This window comes from Aristolochia californica, unplaced genomic scaffold (assembly GCF_029961685.1).
Source record: "Aristolochia californica isolate CCGP_79_NKW_82.1479 unplaced genomic scaffold, dmAriCali1.0.hap1 SCAF_10, whole genome shotgun sequence".
Classification (NCBI taxonomy): domain Eukaryota; kingdom Viridiplantae; phylum Streptophyta; class Magnoliopsida; order Piperales; family Aristolochiaceae; genus Aristolochia; species Aristolochia californica.
The window spans coordinates 25,040,874-25,062,003 of NW_027181771.1; the positions used below are offsets into that span (position 1 = coordinate 25,040,874).

The following is a 21,130-nucleotide window of genomic DNA, read 5'->3' on the forward strand; positions in this document are numbered from 1 at the left end:
GAAATCACACGACCAAGGAAAGCCCACATACCTATGAATGTTGGAAGATGGACCCAAGCCCATAAGATATGGACCCACAGAAGAGTTTCAGTTTTAAGGTTTTTAGTCATGTTAGTCTTCTATTTATTTTGGGTTATTTAATTATGCTAGGACTTATCATTAAGTGTTAGAGTTTGGGTGTAATTGGGACAAAGGTAGTTTTTTTTGTAATTGGACTCTACTACCTTCCTCTATTATAAATAGAGGTTCAGGTACTCTGATTATAATAAGTTAATGAAGTCAATGAAGTATTTTTCTTTTCCAAAAATTCAACATGGTATCAGAGTAAGTTATGTGAGTTGACTTGGTCAACCCACAGAGATAATGAGATCCTTTTCTCTAAACCCTAAACCCTAACTCTAGGTTCGTAGTTATTTTTTTCAGTCCCTACACCGTAGTTTGCTTTGCATTTTTCACCTCTATACTGAGATTTTCATATTGACAGAAATATATTTGAGTGTACTTTCAAATGAAAAATGATTTTTTTTCCAATCGGAGTTATCTAAAAAGATAAATCGATATTTGAATTAGCGAAGGTCAGATTGAAAAAAAAGGTTTGAACAGCAGTAGAAAGCTTCAACTTCCGAGCTATTTTATGCAATCAAGAACGAGACTTTATATGGAGAATTATATATCAAAAGAAAGAACTATGTCTCTTTGGATGAGACATTATTATTGAAGAAGAGGTCACCTCAGTACCTTTTGTCATACCATAATTAATTTGACTCTAAAAAATATTATGGTTGGGACACCATGAGAGTAAGTGCCCAGATTGGGACACCATGATAAATTTAACTCTCAAAAATATCACGTTTGTGATACCATGAGAGTTGGTGTCTGGATTGGGACACCATTATAAATAAACCCACTACCTCCCCTGTAATGACTTTTATTACTCCTACCACTTGAGAGTCGTTGTCTTGTAGAGGAACACGGTGGTGGACACTTCAGAGCAATGCCGATAGACACACTACCTACAAAAGACGAAGTGTGCCCTACATCCAACATTAGGACTGGAGTATGGAGCATTGTCTTACCGTCTAAGAGTGATTTATACTCTCACTTATATTATGCCAGCAGGACCACATGGAAGGACGCAACAGCCTAAGGGGGAGTGCTGGAAGATGAAGGCATATTGGAATCTGTGCCATTTTATACAAAAAAATTCTATACATCATTTGCAATAAGTTGAGAGTTCATGTTGTTCTCTCACCCCCATCTTGAGGGGGAGTGTTGGAAGATAGGCCCAAACCCACACGACCAAGGAAGGCCCACATATCTAAGAGTATTATAAGATGGGCCACACAACCAAGAAAGGCCAACAAGATGGGCCCAAGCGCATAAGAAGTAGGACCCACCATGATTACCACGAGTTGGCATCCATATAACATAAGTTGGAAGATCAAGGACTCACAAATTCATCTTTATCTTATGGTCACGTCCTAAAAAAGTTCATGTTTGAGTTATGTTTGTCTTTTATCTATATTGATTTATTTAATTATGCTAGGACTTATCTTTAAGTGTTAGAGTTTGGCTGTAATTGGGACAAATGTAGTTTTATTGTAATTGGATTCTACTAGTTTCCTCTATTATAAATAGAGGTTCATGTACTCTGATTATAATATATTAATAAAATCAATGAAGTATTTCTCTTTCCATAAATTCAACAAGGTTCATGTACTCTAATTATAATACGTCAATGAAGTATTTCTCTTTTCCATAAATTCAACATCCTATCAGAGCAGGTCTTGTGAGTTGACTTGGTCAACCCACAGAGATAATGAGATCCTTTTCTCTAAACCATAAACCCTAAGTTTAGGTTCATATTTTTTTTCTTTTCAATCCCTATACCCGTTAGTTTTCTTTGCATTTTCACCTCTATACTGAGCTTTTCATAGTGCAAACTATATATTGATGGAAATATAATCGAGTCTACTTTCTAAGAAAAAAATATTTTTTTCCAATCGAATTTATCTACAAAGAGAAATCGATATTTGAAGTAGCGAAGGTCAGATTGCAAAAGAGGTTTGAATAGCAGTAGAAAACTTCAACTTCCAGGGTATTTCAACAAATTCTTGATCTGAGTTTTGTATAAGGAGGTATTGATCTTAGAAGTGTTAATGGTCATGCTGGAAAAAGGAGAAATAATAGTTAGTTTGGCTTGATGATAGAGAAGTTATACTTGGATGAAAGGTATTTAAGTCTAGTTTCATAAGGAGAAAATTTCATGTCATTCTGATCTATATTTAAAGATATATTCACATTGAAAGAATCAAAGGTCATGTGGGTCTTCTGTTGCATTGGAAAATCCGAATTTAAGCCCATTGTTTTGTGTCACTTTTTGAGTTTCTATCTCAGGAAAATATCTCACTTCTCCCTATTTTGAGGGCTTATTTATATGTCTCTGTTATTTGGACTTATTGCTACATTTATGATATTTGGTTCAAGCAGGGATCACTGCCATTACCTCCCAGTTTGAGGGGGAGAAGTAGAAGAAGTAGAAGAAAGAGGTATTTTATTCCATATGTTGTGAATAAGTTTTATATGACCAAAATATTCAAGAAAGGGGGAGCACAAATGAAGCTTGTGCATCTAAGAAGAAATTTTTTATATCAAATTATTTCATGGCTCCTTTTATAAGGTTTATTATTTTAGTTTGTGTTATATGTTGGAAAATGGTCATGTTATATTCAGCTACAGCTATTATGTCTTTTTGGATGAAACATTATTATTGAAGAAGAGGTGGCCTCGGTATATGTTACATCATCGTCACGGAGGAGCTTATTACTACATCCACTACACGTAAGGACATCTATGTTATTTTACTGTGATGGAAGAGTTTATTACTAACTCTATGTTATACCCCCAATCAATTGGCATTTCTTACTCCTACCACTTGAGACTCATTGTAATGTGGAGGGACACGGTGATGGAGCTTGTTTTAGTACACTTTCGAACAGTGTATAGACCCACTACTTACATTAATAGGAGTGGCACTACCTACAGAAGATAGGAGTGTGCCGAACATCCAGCATGAGTTATTTGACTGGATTATGGAGCAATGTCATACGACTTGAAGTGATTTTACCCTCACTTATCTTATGCCAGTTGAGCCTCATTAACGAGAGCACCAGTGTGAGGGGGAGTATTGGAAGATATGAAGGACTGCCATTTTATACAAAAAGACACTATACATCATTTGCAGCAAGCTAGGAGTTCAAGATGTTCTCTCACCCTCGGCTTGAGGGGGAGTATTGGAAGATGGGCCCAAGCCCACAAGATATGGATCCACAAAAGATGGGCTAAAGCCCACAAGACCAAGGAAGGCCCACATACCTAAGAATGTTGGAAGATGGGCCCAAACCCATAAGATATGGACCCACAGAAGAGTTTCAGTTTAAAGGTGTTTTAGCCATGTTAATCTTCTATTTATTTGGGTTATTTAATTATGCTAGGACTTATCTTTAAGTGTTAGAGTTTGGGTGTAATTGGGAAAAAGGTAGTGTAATTGGACTCTACTACCTTCCTCTATTATAAATAGAGGTTCATGTACTCTAATTACAATAAGTAATAAGTCAACGAAGTATTTCTCTTTTCCATAAATTTAATATCCTTGAAATATGAATTTTCAAATTCTCCTCCATGATCATTCTTAATTTTGATAGTACTATAACCTTGCTCCTTTTGAACTTTTTCACATAATTTAACTAAGGCTTGAAAAGCATCATCCTTATGGGCTAGTAAGTCTACCCATGTCCACCGTGAATAGTCATCTACCACCAGTAGGGTGAAGCTCTTCCCATTAGCTTAAGATTTGGGTAGGTCCAACTAAATCCTTGTGGATTAGTTGAAGGGGACGAGATGTTGAAACTATATTCTTAGCCTCGAAAGAGGTTTTGTATTGTTTTCCAACTCAGGAAGCACCACATGGTTTCCCTCTTACAAAAAATTTATCTTGTAGTCTTCTCACTAAGTTCTTTTTCACTAATTTGTTCAAGGAATCAATTCTATAAGTCCTATTCTCTTATGCCATAACCAAGACTCATCAATTTTTGCACCCAAATAGATGGCACTAGTTTAGGGTGTATTAACTATATTAGCAACATAGAGATTTCTATTTTTGTTTCCCTCTAGAACTAGTTCATCATTTTGATTCTTTACTAAGTTTTTGTCCTTTTCAAATGAAAGCTTATTTCCTTTATCACAGAATTGAGTAATGCTAAGGAAGTCATGCATCAACCCTTCAATGTAATAAACATAGGATATGAAAGAGGTTAGTTAAGGTAATGATTTTATCAATTTATTTTATGGTACCTTTGCTATTGTCTCCAAAATTTACATGACCTCCATCTTTGGGATTGAGTTCAACGAACTTCTTTTTGTCACTAGTCATGTGCCTTGAGCAACCGCTATCCAAAATCCAAACATTTTTTGGTACCTTGGCTTGGAGACATACCTACACCCTAAGAGATTTAAGCCTTAGAGACCCATTTAAGGGCGGTTCTCATTTGGATAACATTTGGGGTGTTAGGTAATTTGGACTTCCAAGTTTGTTTGCGCAACTTCTTTTGGGAAACCTCTTTGGTAGATTTGGATACCCAAGTTTGTTTGATGTCGTTCTCATTTTTAACTTTGCAAACGTGCGCAGGATGACCCAACTCATTACAATAGTGGCATCTAATATGAGGAATGGGAAAGAACATCTTGTTTTTATTTGTTTTGTTCTTCCCAACTTTCCTCTTGGTTATGAATTTGAGAGATAGAATTGATATCAAATCAGCCAAGAACTTAATTGATATCAAAGCCATGTGGGCCAAATAAAAATGATTTTAGTTATTCAAATAAAAAATGATTTATTCATGTAATCAAAATATCATGCATTAAAACAATTCAATATAAGTAAAGGCATGCACTCACGACAAGGATAAAAAGAGTTTTTGTTCTCCCCTAAGGGTAGTCACCGCCCAAGAACCCTTGCTTGGGAAAATTTCCACTATTACACTCTAATAGCTGGAAAATAGAAAGAGATTTCGGTTCTCTTAAGCCAAGTGTAGTTCAATACATGATTTTCATACAACCCAATCTCCCCAAAAGATTGTTGCCAGATTCTAGCTCTACCTAAGCCTTTCTATTTAGATTATTAGGTTCTAGATGAATCTTTCACAAATACATAAATGAAAGGGAAAATTTTACCCCCCTACTTGGAGAGATACTTTTCCTTGAGAGATTCAAGTTCCCTCCTCCTTTGTAGCATATTGTGGAATGATCAAGGAGCTTGTACTATGATGCGTACAAGGATGATTGAAAGTGGTAGGAGATTTTTAAAGGTTTGGCTCTCTCAATTTCTCTCTAAAACACTTTTGATGGGATTTTGTAAGGTAAAACTTTGTGGCTTGATAATATGCCAATTAATGCTCATTCACTTCTTTGCTCATGGTTTGGTGGAGAATTTATAGCTTCCCCGACTCAAACTAGCTATTCTTTACCTATTGGCAAAAATCAGATCGTTGATTGATCCACCACTGGTAAGTGATTGATCGATTTATTGACCATAACGACTACTTTTTTTCCAAACAATGATTTATTGATCAACGGACTGATAGATCGGTATGCTACCATTGGTCCAAAAAAGTTAAGTTGATTGATCATTGCTAGTGGTTGATTGATCAATCAAGATTCCCTATGGCTGTGCATAATAAGTATGATCGATTAGTGTATTTTCTTTTGATCGATCATGCTTGAAATCCCTTTTTAGCAAGGTTCTGACTTATCGATCAATCATTCCATGTTAATTTTGCTTGCCTAGACAACTATGATCGATCAATCTTTGAGGGACAATTGTTCATGCATTATAGCATGAAATGGCCATGTCTTGGATGATCGATCAATCAACTATGGTTAATCAATCATGCTATATATTTTTGTTCCACATAGTTCTGGATGATTACAATGCCACATAAAAATATGTCTTTTTATAAAGCATAGGAATTTCTCTATAAGTGCTTTAACATATTTCTAACTGATACACATACACACACACACACACACACACACACATATATATATATATATATGATTTTAAACATTTCTAAATGCTAATTAAATCCTAAAGCTCTAATCTCAAAAGTACTTAGGACTAGGAGTTAGAATACTCATTTACAAATATTGAATGAGTTTAAATATATAACTTGATGCTTAAACTCAAATCTTCACATTGTCTTCTTCCTGTGGGTGTTTCTTCAATAGTTGTTCTTCAATTTTACTTGAGGTCTTCGTTTTGGATTTGAAACTTTAGACCTTGAGATATTCTTGAAGGTTAAGTTATTAGCTCAATTAAGTTTTGTTATCATCAAAATCAATGTGAAAGTCAACCTATGGTCAATATAAAAAAATATAAATAGGTGCACAAGAATATTGATTTAGACAATGAGAGGGAAGAAACCCACTCTTCTCCTCTCCCTCCTCATGTTCAAATGGAGGGAGGTGAATGTGATGGACTCCATAGCATCCCGAGTTATCCACAGGCGTAGGAATCGTTCATGTAATCTAGCGGTAAGCGAGGGTCATCTCCACAGGGAGGATTGACTTTTGTGTATTCTTCAGTCAACTAGCCTAACCAAATATGATGAATTAATCTGAACTAAACACTGATTAAATCCTAAATTATAAAGCAATGATCTAATTAACTACTTGCACAACAGGAAACATCAACTCCGGATTTATCGTGATTCGTGCCTCTCTCGAGCGCCACGTAACCACGAGTCCGGATTCTCAATCCTTTCGTCTAGCCCCTCTAGGGTGCCTAGAGTTAATGACAGAGATCGGATTACAATAGAATGCGGAGAATCAATTTCGTATTTTAATGATGCTAAAATTACAAAATAGGGCAAACATGTAATTCAGGTTTCCTATTCAATTCACTTAAAACTTTAATCCAAACATTCCCACAACAAATCATTCTCTTAATTTAAATCATGGATAAGAGATTGGATTTAAGATTCCAGAATCCAACCTAAATTATAATCCTGCCCTAACTAGCTAATTACACAAAAATTTGGAAAACAAATATTCAATAAACATCCATTCTCAAATCAAATTTAATAAGCATTCAAAACCTTAGTTCAAACTATAGGAAACTAATTAAATTATAAAATGACGGATTACTCCCCTTCTTCTTCCTTTCGCTCGGGCAGCAATTTCGTTCTCACGGTTGCTACAATTTCCAGAAATGGAGGGCTTCAGATTGCAAGAGCGAGTGGTCGTAGGTGGAGATGACGCCGGCGAAGAAGAATAGAAATTCACGAAGGGAGGTGGTGCTGTGAAAGATGGAATAGACTCTCTCGAGCTTCCTCTTTTTCCTCCCCCCTCCTCCCCAGGTCTCAAATCGATTTTCCCTTAAAATTTACCTATCTCTTTCACTAATGGCATTTCTATAAATATCTCCTTCTCCACACAAAATTCTCCTGAAATTCCATAATTAAATCCATACAAATTATTAAAAGCAATGAAATAAACCCTAAAAGCAATGAAATATAATCAGGAGAGAAAAATATGCAATATAAGCAGTGATTAATGCCAAATTCAGTAAATGCACGTTTCATTTGAAAATCAATAAATAACCACCTATAACACAATTATAAGGGTTATTCTATTTTAATTAACCTAGTTCTCATGTCAGAATTTGGCATCTATCACACCCCCAAACTTAAGTCTTTGCTAGTCCCTAGCAACACAACAACAGAACCAAAATTAAGCCTAGGAAAACAAAATGTCCCTTTCGTAGGGAACACGATTGCATTTAGCGTATCCAACAAGCCGTTAAACCCCTACTTTACAGTAGTGGATGAGTTGTGTCTCATGAGGGTTTGCATGGAATTTACCCACAAAATTCATCTAAATCAACAATATAAAAAGAAAACTGAAGAAAATCTACTCCTCATTAGCATATGACTAACACTTAGTATAGTAAAATGTCTGAAAATCCTTTGAAACCCTACTCAATTTGAAAACTTGTGTAAAATATAACACATTATCAATCCAAATACACTCACTGCTACTCCACCTGAACCAAGGTGACCCATAAGCAATTACTTCAACAGAACAAAGAGGCAATAAATACCAATAAAATCCTGGTCACATCACAATTAAGAGAGAATAGGAGAGTAAGCCTGTTGTCTAACAATCTCACAAAAGAAGTGTATATATTTCAACCTACAACTTCTTTCAACTTACAATTCATCATCAAAGTTAAGGAAACGCATTGCTTCCATATTTAAACCCATTTTTCGCTATTACCAGCATAATTTTTTTTCACTAAATACTTTTGGTATTACCACCATTTTGTATTCATCCTCACTGCACATGCACTTACTTTTTAAGTAACCGACTGTTCCGGTGCATGCCCCTTGGTTTGCCCAGGCTGTTTCTGAGGTTATCTGCCTTTTGCAAGCAAGAGCATTTCCATTTGCATTCATACATTACAACAAAAAATTTCACAGAGATATAAAAAAGAATAAGATCAAATAGGCATACAAGACTATTTAGACTAACATATATCAACACTAGATTTACATGTTCTCTTTTGCAACTTAAGTTCCAAGTCTAATGCAATAGTAAGTTATCCCATTGAATTCTCATGGATCACAACAAATGATATCAGAATTCTAATATGCATATTCTGCACAGTTTTACAAAAAAAATTGAAACACATTTGAGCCAACTTATTTTAACTCTACTAAAGTTAACCACATACTAAGAGGAGTAATTTGAAAACAATGAACAAAAATCAAAAGAAAATCATTGCTAAGACATAAAAGAGTCCTTCCCCGACCCCCCCCCCCCCCCCCCCCCCAAACCTAAACCTGACATTGTCCTCAATGGGGAAAAGTTAAAACACCAGAACGACTACAAAAAGGAATAACAGCTAAAGAATAATAAAACTCATGAAAACCACATGCTCCATTGGCAACACAAGAAGTAAAGCAAAGCCAAAACAATATAAGGAAAAGAGATATCAGCAAACACCCCCAAACCTAGAGCATGACACATCATCAAACAAACCAACTAACAATCACTAAAATCAACATAACCAAGAATGAATAAACCAAAAATAAAAACTCTAATGTACAAAGGGATAGAAACGTGGGGATTGCCCACAATGTGCTAAGTTAATAGTCTTAAGCAAGACTCTGACACAGTCAAGATGAGTGGACGGGTTCCTCCAAGAGAATCACCATCACCTCCTTCGGTGTTGGGACATTCTCAAGATACGGTTTGAGCCTCTGACCGTTAACTTTGAAGACCGACCCGTCTCCGTGATTGTGGATCTCAACTGCTCCATGAGGAAACACCTGTGTAACCTCAAATGGACCTGACCACCTGGTTCTCAGCTTCACTAGAAACAAATGCAATCGTGAGTTATAAAGTAAAACATTCTGCCCAACAGTAAAAGACTTGCAAAAAATAGATTTATCATGTAAAAGCTTTGTTCACTCCTTATATTGTTTGGCATTCTCATAAGCATCATGACATATCTCTTCCAACTCATTCAATTGCAATTTCCTCTCCTCACCCGCTTGAGCCAAATCAAAATTCAAAGCCTTAATGGCCCAATAAGCTCTATGCTCAAGCTCAACAGGTAGATGACATGCTTTCCCAAACATATGGCGAAATGGAGACATCCCAATAGGAGTATTATAAGCGGTTCGATAGGCCCATAAGGCATCGTCTAATTGAGTGGACCAATCTTTCCTATCAAAGCGAACCGACTTCTCCAAAATCCGTTTGATCTCCCTATTAGAGATTTCCACTTGACCACAAGTTTGCGGGTGGTACGGAGTGGACACCCGATGAGTGATGGAGTATTTCTTCAAAAAGGTCTCAAATGCTCTGTTACATAAATGAGATCCCCCATCACTGATGATCGCTCTCGGGGTACCAAACCGATTAAAGATATTTTCTTTTAAAAACTTGACCACCATTTTGTGATCATTTGTCTTACATGCAATAGTTTCAATCCATCTAGAGACATATTCAACATCAACAAGGATGTATTGATAGCAGAACGAGATAGGAAAAGGACCCATGAAGTCAATACCCCACACATCAAACAATTCAACAATAAGAATGGGGTTCAGAGGCATCATGTTCTTCCTAGACAAACAACCAGTCCATTGGCATCTATCACACACATGAAAAAACTCATGGGCATCTCTAAATAATGAAGGCCAATAGAAACCACATTGCAAGACTTTAGTCGCGGTCTTTCTAGCACCAAAATGTCCACCACATGCGTGGGAATGACAAAATTCAAGAATGTTGGTAAAGTCTTGCTCAGGTACACAACGCCTAATGTCTTGGTCTAGACACACCTTGAAAAAATAAGGGTCATCCCAAAAACAATGTTTGACTTGGGAAAATAATTTCAACCGATCTTGTTTACTCCAATAATCAGGAATCTTACAAGTTACAAGATAGTTGACTATGTCAGCAAACCAAGGCAACTAGGATACTTGGAGAAGTTTTTCATCAGGGAAGGAATCATTTAAAAGGAAGGGATCCTTCCTGAGGTGCTACACATATCCTAGATAGATGATCAGCAACAACATTCTCACAACCCTTCTTATCTCGAATCTCAAGGTCAAATTCTTGCAATTGCAAGATCCATCTAATCAAGCGAGGTTTAGTGTCCTTGATGGATAATAAGTACTTCAAAGTAGAATAATCAATGAACACTATAACCTTTGACCCTAACAGATATGATCTAAATTTGTTCACAACAAACACAACAGATAGCAACTCCTTCTCAGTGGTAGTGTAATTCAATTGAGCATCATGAAGAGTGCGGCTAGCATACTGAATGACATAGGGAATTTGATCCGCCGTTTGTCCCAAAACAACCCCCAATGCATAATCAGAGGCATTACACATCAACTCAAAAGGCAAAGACAGAGTAGGGGGTTGGACAATGGGTGCAGTTAACAAACATTTCTTCAGTGTCTCAAAAGCATGAATACACGCATTATCAAAGGCAAAAGCGATATCTTAAGCAAGCAAATTCATCAAAGGACGAGAAATTTTGCTAAAGTCCTTAATGAAGCACCTATAGAACCCAACATGGCCAAGGAAAGAACGCACCCCCTTCATAGAAGTAGGTGGTGACAGATTGGCAATTAGGTCAACCTTGGCTTTGTCCACTTCTATACCCCGCTCAGACACTACATGTCCTAAAACAATTCTTTCTTTTACCATGAAGTGGCATTTCTCCCAATTCAAGACTAAATTGGACTTAATGCAACAGGACATTACAAGTGAAAGATTGTGCAAACATGTCTCAAAGCTAGAGCCAAACACAGAAAAGTCATCCATAAAGACCTCTAAAAAGTCACCAATCATGTCAGAAAAGATACTCATAATGCACTGTTGGAAAGTGGCGGGCGCATTGCATAAACCAAAAGGCATGCGTCTGTAAGCAAGGGTGCCAAACGGACTCGTGAATGTGGTCTTTTCCTGGTCTTCTGGAGCAATGGGAATTTGATTGTAGCCAGAGTATCCATCTAAGAAGCAATAAAAACTGTGGCCGGCCATTCGCTCAAGCATCTGATCAATGAAAGGTAGTGGGAAGTGATCCTTCCTAGTGGTGGAATTAAGTTTTCTATAGTCAATGCAGACATGTCACATGGTGGTAGTTCTTGTGGGAATCAATTCACCACTCACATTTTTCATTATTGTTATCCCCATTTCTTAGGGACAACTTGAATTGGACTCACCCAGGTGCTATCAGAAATAGGGTAAATGATGCCTGACACAAGCAACCTGATGACTTCTTCTCTCACAACCTCCTGCATATGGGGATTTAACCTACATTGCATCTCACGTGAGGCTTTAGTCCCCTCCTCTAAATGAATACGATGCATGCATATGGAGGGGCTAATCCCTTTTAAGTCATCAAGAGTCCACCCCCAATGCATCTCTGTGTGCTTGTAAAACTTCAGTCAATTGTTATTCCTGCTCAGTACTCAAATCAGAGGCAATAATGACTGGCAAGGAGTTCATGGGCCCCAAAAATGCATACTTAAATGTGGGAGGAAGTGGCTTAAGATCTAGCTTGGAAGTTTCAAGAGGTTTGTCCAAGTCGAGATGAAGATTATGTGGATGATCAATTGTGACAACCTCATAAGCTTCCTCCAACAGAGGTACAAAACTGAGTAAAGAGTCAACCTCTCGGAAATATGCTTCCTCATCAAAATAGTCCATGTCTAAAGATGTTATGGAAGACTCATAAGATTCAAGAATGGATTTGTCATCAAGCATAATAGTCTCTATCTTAAATGCAGGACTCAGATCATCAGACTCAAGTGGATGGTGCCTTGCATTAAACACATTCAACGTGACCTTAAAATTTCCAAAAGACAACAACTCACCACTTTTACACTGAATGATAGCATTAGATGTGGCTAAGAAGGACGTCCTAGGATGACAGGAATTTGGTTGGTTACATTGACTATTGGTTCTGTATTAAGAACAATGAAATCAACCGGGAACAGAAATTTGTCCACTTTTATCAAAACATCTTCAACTATTCCTCGTGGTATCTTGACAAAATGGTTAGCTAGTTGAAGTATGATGGGGGTAGGCTTCAATTCCCCCAAACCTAATTGCTGGTACACAGAGAAAGGAAGCAAATTCACACTTACCCCTAAGTCAAGAAGAGCTCTCTAGATGGTGTGTTCACCAATGACACATGAAATTGTGGGGCATCCAGGATCTTTAACTTTAGGAGGAGTGTTGTGCTTCAGAATTGAGCTTACATTCTCAGTAAAAAAGTCCTTTTTGTTAACATGTTGTTTTCTCTTCTGTGTACAAAGGTCTTTCAAAAATCGGGCATAAGCAGGGACTTGCTTAATAGCATCAAGAAGTGGAATGTTAATGTGAACCTTACTAAACAGTTCCAACGTTTCATGCATGCTATCTCCTTTCCTAGGTGGGCCCGATAATCTCTATGGATAAGGAGCTGGTGGGACTTGGTTAGAGATCTGCCTAGCTGTTGGTAGAGAACTTTGGGTTCTTCACTCAATGATGTGTCCCCATTGTCATTCTTTGACTCCTTAGACTTAGTGGTCCTACCCCATTTTTCAACTCACAACCACTCCTAAGGGTGGTTATGGCTTTGGCTTGCTCGTGGTGGGGATTGGAACTCAACCCACTCGCATGTGTGCTTTTGGGGTTAGGAATGGTTTGACTTGGGAGTCTATTTTGTGCCTGTTCACTCATGTGGCTGGCCAACTAACTCACTTGCATTTCAAGTTTAGCAATGGAGGACTGTGTATTCTACAAGAATAATTGAAGTGTATCCTCAATTGAAGGTTTTTGTGGAATCAATGGTTGTTGAGTGAAGTGTGGGCGTGGAGCTTGGGGTTGAATAAACCCTGAAGGACCCCCAACCTGTGGGCCCTTGGACCATGAGAAATTTGGGTGCCTAGCCCAACCCGGATTATATGTTTCCGAAAATGGCTTGTTCCGGTTTGGTCTATGAAAATTTTGGACTGCATTCAAGTCCTCAATGAGCTCCAGGTAGGATGAACTAGATGGACACATTTGTGTGGGATGAGATGAACTAGATCATATGGCACAGACAGTAGATGGGTTAGGAGCAGGTGAACTCTTGGACACCATAAGGGCATCAATTTTTCTAGTCAACCCCTCAATCTTGGCCATTAGCATGGGTGTTTCACTAACCTCGTAGAGACCCCCCTCTTTTGGCTTCATGGGATCTCCTATCAACATTAAATGATGAACCCCATTGCTGAGATTGATCACTCAACATTTCAAAGAAGTCCCATGCCTCACTAGCATTCTCACCTATCAAACTCCCACCACTAGTTGCATCTACCATGGATCTATCCTACGGTGTAAGACCTTGATAAAAGTATTGCACTAAGTGCCATTTCTCAAACCCATGATGCGGACACCTATGGATCAAATCCTTCCATCTCTCCCAAGCCTCATAAAAGTGTTCACCCTTCTGCTACATAAAGTTGGAGATTTCTCTCCTGAGAGTTGTAGTTCTCTGAATGGGAAAGTACTTGGACAAAAATTTCGTGACTAATGTGTCCCATGAAGTGATGCTGCCCACCTCTAAGGAATTAAACCAAGACTTGGCCTTATCCTTAAGTGAAAATGGAAAAAGTCTTAACTGGATAGAGTCATCTGAGAAATTCTGGAATTTGAAAGTCGCACAGATATCTAAGAATTCCTTGATGTGGTAATAAGGGTCCTCCTTCTCCAACCCATAGAATGTAGGGAGGAGTTGGATCACACCCGATTTCAACTCATAACAGGTGGCAGTAGTGGGTGGCAATATAATGCAAGAAGGTGATGTGAAGTGGGATGGGATAGAATAATCCCTCAAGGCTCTATGGTCACCTGCTGCAGGTAACTGTGATGGTTCACCCTGATTGGCCATGGTAGCTCCTAACTTGACTTCTGGTGTTTTCCTACAACTATGCTCTACCTCTTCAACAAAGGGAGCTAATGGTTCACCTAAGGAGCCGCGCACGTGCATAAAAACACAAAAGGAAACAAAACTAACTATCAAATTATGCTAACAAACTAACTACAGAAAATACAAACTAACTAGAAGAAATAAAAATAACTCCACACAAAATCATCAAGATAAAACAAAAACATAAAATAATGAAAGCAGAAAAATAAATCTAACCTAAGACCATGGAGAACAAAGAAATACACTTAATATGTGCCTCCCCGGCAACGGCGCCAAAAACTTGGTGTGTCATTTAATTACATCGGCTTTTATACCTCGCAAGCGTACGAATCGTTCATGTAATCTAGCGGTAAGCGAGGGTCATATCCAAAATATGATGAATTAATTTGAACTAAACACTGATTATATCCTAAATTATCAAGCAATGATCTAATTAACTACTTGCACAACAGGAAACATCAACTTTGGATTTTATCGTGATTTGTGCCTCTCCGAGCGCCACATAACCACGAGTCCGGATTCTCAATCCTTGCATCTAGCCCCTCTCGGGCGCCTAGAGTTAATGATAGAGATCGGATTACAATAGAATGCAGAGAATCAATTTCCTATTGTGATGATGCTAAAATTACAAAATAGGGCAGACATGTAATTCAGGTTTCCTATTCAATTCACTTAAAATTTTAATCCAAACATTCCCACTACAAATCATTCTCTTAATTTAAATCACAGATAAGAGATTGGATTTAAGATTCCAAAATCCAACCTAAATTATAATCCTGCCCTAACTAGCTAATTAATCAAAAATTCGAAAAAAAAAAATTCAATAAACATCCATTCTCAAATCAAATTTAATAAGCACTCAAAACCTAAGTTCAAACTATAGGAAACTAATTAAATTATAAAATGACGGACTACTCTCATTCTTCCTTTCGCTCGGGCAACAATTTCGTTCTCACGGTTGCTGCGATTTCCAGAAATTGAGGGCTTTGGATTGCAAGAGCGAGTGGTCGGAGGTGGAGATGACGCTGGTGAAGAAGAATAGAAATCCATCGAGGGAGGTGGTGCGGCGAAATATGGAATGGAGCCGAAATCCCCTGACCGGCTCTCTTGAGTCCTGGTCGGAAGTGCGGAATCGACACCGGAGGGTGGTCAGAATCTGGAATCGGTGTAGGAGAAGCCCTCTCGGGTCACCTCTCGGCCTGGCGAGCAAAAAATGGTAGTGTCAAACTCACCGCAACAGAGACTCTATCAAGGTCTCCTCGGGTCTGTTCCCGGACGGCATTGGACAAAGGTGGCGTGCGGCGGATGGCGATTGGAGGGAGCCCTCTTGGGTCTTCCCTTCGACCGATCGGCAGTAGCTTGAGAGACTCTCTCGAGCTCCCTCTTTTTCCTCCCCCCTCCTCCCCTGGTCTCAAATCGATTTTCCCTTAAAATTTACCTACCCCTTTCCCTAATGGCATTTCTATAAATATCTCCTTCTCCACACAAAATTCTCTTGAAATTCCATAATTAAATCCATAAAATCCATTAAAAGCAATGAAATAAACCCTAAAAGCAATGAAATATAATTCATGAGAGAAAAATATGCAATATAAACAGTGATTAATGCCAAATTCAATAAATGCACGTTTCTTTTGAAAACCGATAAATAACCACCTATAATACAATTATAAGGGCTATTCTATTTTAATTAACCTAGTTCTCATGTCAGAATTTGGCATCTATCAAGGTCCACCCTTAAGGATTCCTCTTCCCCGGAGGATTTGCATAAACTTATTGATGCAAATCGTCAAAGATCAAATGCACGTATTGATGATCTTCGCACTTCAATGGAGACCATGAATATGACACTCGAGCTCATTCCACGACGACTTGATGAAGGTGGGGGTCGCGGACCACCGCCTCCAGCAGCCTATTCTCCGTCGGCCGAGCACCACCAGACACCACAAGCTCATCCACCACCGCTACGCCACCCCCATCCACCTATGGCACCTCACGCCCAAGGACCAAATTCGGTTCCCAGGTATGTGAAACTAGACTTTCCAATATTTGATGGGTTTAATGTTAGGTTCTTCCCTTGCCATGGATTGAGTCACCCTTCTTTCCTCTCTTCCCTCCATGGTTGATCTTGACGTTGGAAGAGAAACCTTGTTTCTTGAACGAGTAATGGTGGAACTCAATTTAGAATGAAGGAGCTTTGGAGGAAGCTCAACCTTGGACCTCAAAGGGAGAATCCGACCTTGACCTCTGAGGGAGAATCAGACCTGTAAAATATAATTTTCTGAATACTTGCCTCTCTTTTCCTTCACGTCCCCCTAAATAGGGTTGAGGACGAAAATACAAAGATGACCCATTAGGTCAAGTGGTTCACGCCACATTACATTGAACCAAATAAAATAAAGTAAACCAAACCGAATTGAAATTACATGAAAAGTAAATTGACATAATTTAATTCCTATGCCTATGGATAACTCGTGATGCTATGGAGTCCATAACATTTAAGGACCCCTTGATATGGTTACACAAATGTGACCAGTTCTTTTACCATAAAAAAACATAGGCAGATGACCGAGTCCAATCGGCCGCATACCATATGCTCGATGAAGCGCTCCTATGGTTCCACCAATTCCGAAATGAACATTTGGTTCAAGATTGAGAGACATTTAGACAATCTTGCATGATGAGGTTTGGTCCTCTTGCCAGTAGCAATCTGTTGAGCAAATTGATCAATTTTAAACAGACAGGCCCACTTGATGTGTACCAAAAGACCTTCCAGAAATGTTTGACCAGAGCTAGTATTTTTGTCAAGCCCTCCCAGTATGTTCAAATCTTAACTGCTGGATTAACTGAGGCCCTGCATCTGGAGGTTGAATTACATGGCCCAAGATATTTGGACCACGCTATGAATCTGGCCAGGACAATTGATACTAAACAGCGTGTTCTAAAGGACTCGCTGATTAGAAAACCAGCTTGGTCAAGCAGGATAAATACCTCTACGCCATCACCCTATTCAGGGCCTCCACGTACAGGTACTACTATAGCCCAGCATGCAGAGAGTTCTTCCTCTACGCCACCAGCCCCTTACATAAAAAAATTAAATAGACAGGAGATGGAACAGAGAAGGGCCAAGGGCCTTTGTTTTAATTGTGATGACTAGTATGTCCAGGGTCACATATGTTAAAAATTGTTCAGTGTAATTCTCTGTGCGGATTCTAAGGACATCTTACCCGAGGAAGACATTGTTGAGACAGACTAGAAGGGCCCAGCTATTTCCCTCCATGCCATGACTGGCCTGCGCAGTTCCAACACAATGCAAGTTCGGGCACAATTGTACCTTCTACAGTTACTAGCCTTAGTTAACTCGGGCAGCACACATAACGTCATTAGTCAGCCAGCGGCAGAACAACTTGGGTTAGTAATCCAACAGAACACAAGCCTCTCAGTCTCAGTGGCCAATGGGGCCAAAATTGCCAGTGTGGGTATCTCTACAGCCACCCCCTTTTCTATTGAGGGTCACTCCTTTATTGCCGATTTCTTGGTGATTCCTCTGGCAGGATTTGATTTGGTACTCAGAGTTAAATGGCTCCAAATGTTGAGGCCTATTTTATGGGATTTTCAGGCCCTGACCATGACCTTCACAAAGGCCCAACGTCAAATAACCTTGCAGGGCACACATGCTACTATGCCCAGCACACTTCAGGCAGTTCAGGTCCAGAGCACCAAGTTATGTAAGTTATCTCAATTACTTATAGACTTTGAAGATTTGTTTTAGGCACCTTCTGCTCTTCCGCCTATTCGCCACTGTGATCACCGTATCATATTGCACATAGGGACTGAACCTATGGTGGTTCGGCCTTACCGTTACCCCCACTTACAAAAGGATGAAATTGAGCACCAGTGCCAAACTATACTCGTCCAGGGAATTATTTAGTCCAGCAGGTCTCCTTTCTCATCCCTGATGTTACTGGTCAAAGGCATGACAAGTCGTGGAGGTCTTGTGTGGACTACATGCAGCTCAATGCTCACACAATTAAAGACAAATTTTCCATTCCAGTGGTGGACGAGCTGTTAGATGAGTTACATGGTGCCACTATATTTACCAAGTTGGACTTGAAGTCTGGTTATCATCATATTTGAGTTCATCCTTCAGATGTGGAGAAGACCGCGTTCCGCATGCACCATGGTCATTTCGAGTTCCTCGTCATGCCCTTTGGTCGCTCCAATGCACCATCCACATTCCAGGCCCTCATGAATGAGGTATTTAGCTCTCTCTTGCGGAAATATGTTCTTGTTTTTTTTTTATGATATATTGGTGTATAGAAAACACTAGGACGAGCACCTTCAGCACTTTCAACAGGTATTTACTCTTCTCCGCTCCCATCATTTGGTTTTAAACAAGTCCAAATATCCTATGGGTACCTCCGAGGTGGCATACTTGGGCCACGTTATTTCAGCAGTTGGGGTGAAGGTTGACCAGACCAAGATTCAGGCCGTCACAGACTGGCCTCCTCCCACCTCCATCATCGCGTTAAGGGGATTTTTGGGCCTCACTGGGTATTACAGAAAATTTATCAGCAGTTATGGCCAGATTGCAGCACCTCTCCACAACCTCCTCAAGAAAAATGCTTTTACCTGGTATGAGACAGCGGATCATTCCTTTCAGCAATTGAAGGAAGCATTATCTTCAGCGCCGGTTTTGCAGCTCCTGGATTTTGATGAGTTGTTTGTAGTGGAATGTGATGCTTCGGGCGAAGGTATAGGTGCAGTGTTACAGCAACAAGGCCACCCAATCACTTATTTCAGCCGACAACTTGGCCAACACCATCACAAACTAGCAGCTTATGAAAGGGAATTAATCAGTTTAGCTAAAGCAATCCAACGTTGGTGGCCTTATCTCTAGGGGCGCCCATTTATTATTCGAACCGATCATTGCAGCTTGAAGTATCTTCTTGAGCAGCGTCTCACCACCTCCCCTCAATAGCATTGGTTGAGTAAGCTGATGGGGTTTGACTTTACCGTTGAGTATAAACCTAGCAGTTTGAATCTGGGGGCCGATGCCTTGTCTCGCCAGGACGTTCCAGAGCCACACTTACATGCTATCAGTCAGCCCAGAGTTCTTTCGCTGAATTCTATACGGGAGGAGACACAACAGCATCCGAAATTCATTGCATTATATCATGATATTCAGTAGGGGACATCAGATATCCATTGGACAATCCAGGATCATCTTATCTTGTTCAGGAATAGGATTTTTCTGCACCACATCTTGCCACTTATACCCAGTATCTTAGCCACTTTCCATGACAGTACACATGACGGTAGATAGAAAACATATTTCCGCCTCAGTAGAGATTTTTATTGGAAGGGTATGAAAAGTAGTGTAACAGATTATGTGGTGGCTTGTCAAACTTGTCGACGGAACAAAGCCAAATCATTAAGTCCAGTGGGGTTGCTCCAACCACTTCAGCTACTGTCACAGGTATAGTCAAATATTTCCATGGACTTCATTGATGGCCTTCCCCCCTCTTTCGCTAAATCCGTTATATTTGTTGTGGTTGACCGCTTCTCCAAGTATGGTCATTTCCGCCCTTTGGCGCATCCATGCACAACCGCTCACGTGGCTCAGATCTTCATGGATAACATTGTCCAGTTACATGGGATGCCTGCGTCCATTACCAGTGACAGGGACGCCATCTTTACCAGTACATTCTGGAAAGAACTATTCAAGCTGCAAGGCACGAAATTGGAGTTCTCTTCCGCCTACCATCCGCAAATTGATGGACAGACCGAGGTAGTTAACAGGACGATTGTATTCAAGCTGCAAGGCACGAAATTGGCGTTCTCTTCCGCCTACCATCCGCAAACTGATGGATAGATCGAGGTAGTTAACGGGACAATTGAGATGTATCTCCGTTGTTTTGTGGGGGACTCACCTAAAAGGTGGATTAAATGGCTGGCATGGGCAGAGTTTTTTTATAATACATCGTACCACAGTGCCCTCAGCACTACTCTGTTCAAGGTAGTATATGGCAGAGATCCGCCTCGGCTTTTGTCGTATGAACCAGGTACATCCAAGGTAGCCACCTTGGACCAGGCTTTAGCAGAAAGGGACAACATGATCAGTGAGGTGTGCACTCATCTCCAAGAGGCCCAACATGCTATGAAACTATCTTATGATAAGAAGCACCGGGAAGTGTTCTTCACTCCCAGGGATTATGCGTGGCTACGTCTCCAAAATTACAGGCAACTTTCACTGACCGCCTCCAAACGTCACAAACTCTCCCCGAAATATTATGGTCCCTTTTAGGTGTTGGACCGCATTGGCACAGTCGCCTACCGCTTGCAGCTTCCACCAGAAGCCAAGATCCACAATGTGTTTCACATCTCCCAATTGAAGGCCTTCCAGGGAGACTCCCCATTGCTACACACCCCTCTGCCACCGCTACATGTAGGTCGGGTCCTTTCTACTCCAGCGCAGGTGTTGTAGGCTCGCCGCATTCAAGGCGATTGGGAGGTTCTAGTGCAGTGGGCTGATGCAGACCCCAGTGACACTACATGGGAGCCCTTAGCCACTTTCAGGGCTCTCTA

The 21,130-nt window shown here is 39.8% G+C and overlaps 1 non-coding gene across 1 annotated transcript; it reads left to right on the plus strand.

Annotated features, from left to right (window-relative positions):
- Positions 1–13,991: 13,991 nt before the first annotated feature.
- On the plus strand, positions 13,992–14,098 carry LOC137943290 (small nucleolar RNA R71). The gene has a single exon (XR_011110628.1). It is a non-coding gene; the product is annotated as a small nucleolar RNA R71 (small nucleolar RNA).
- Positions 14,099–21,130: the final 7,032 nt, after the last annotated feature.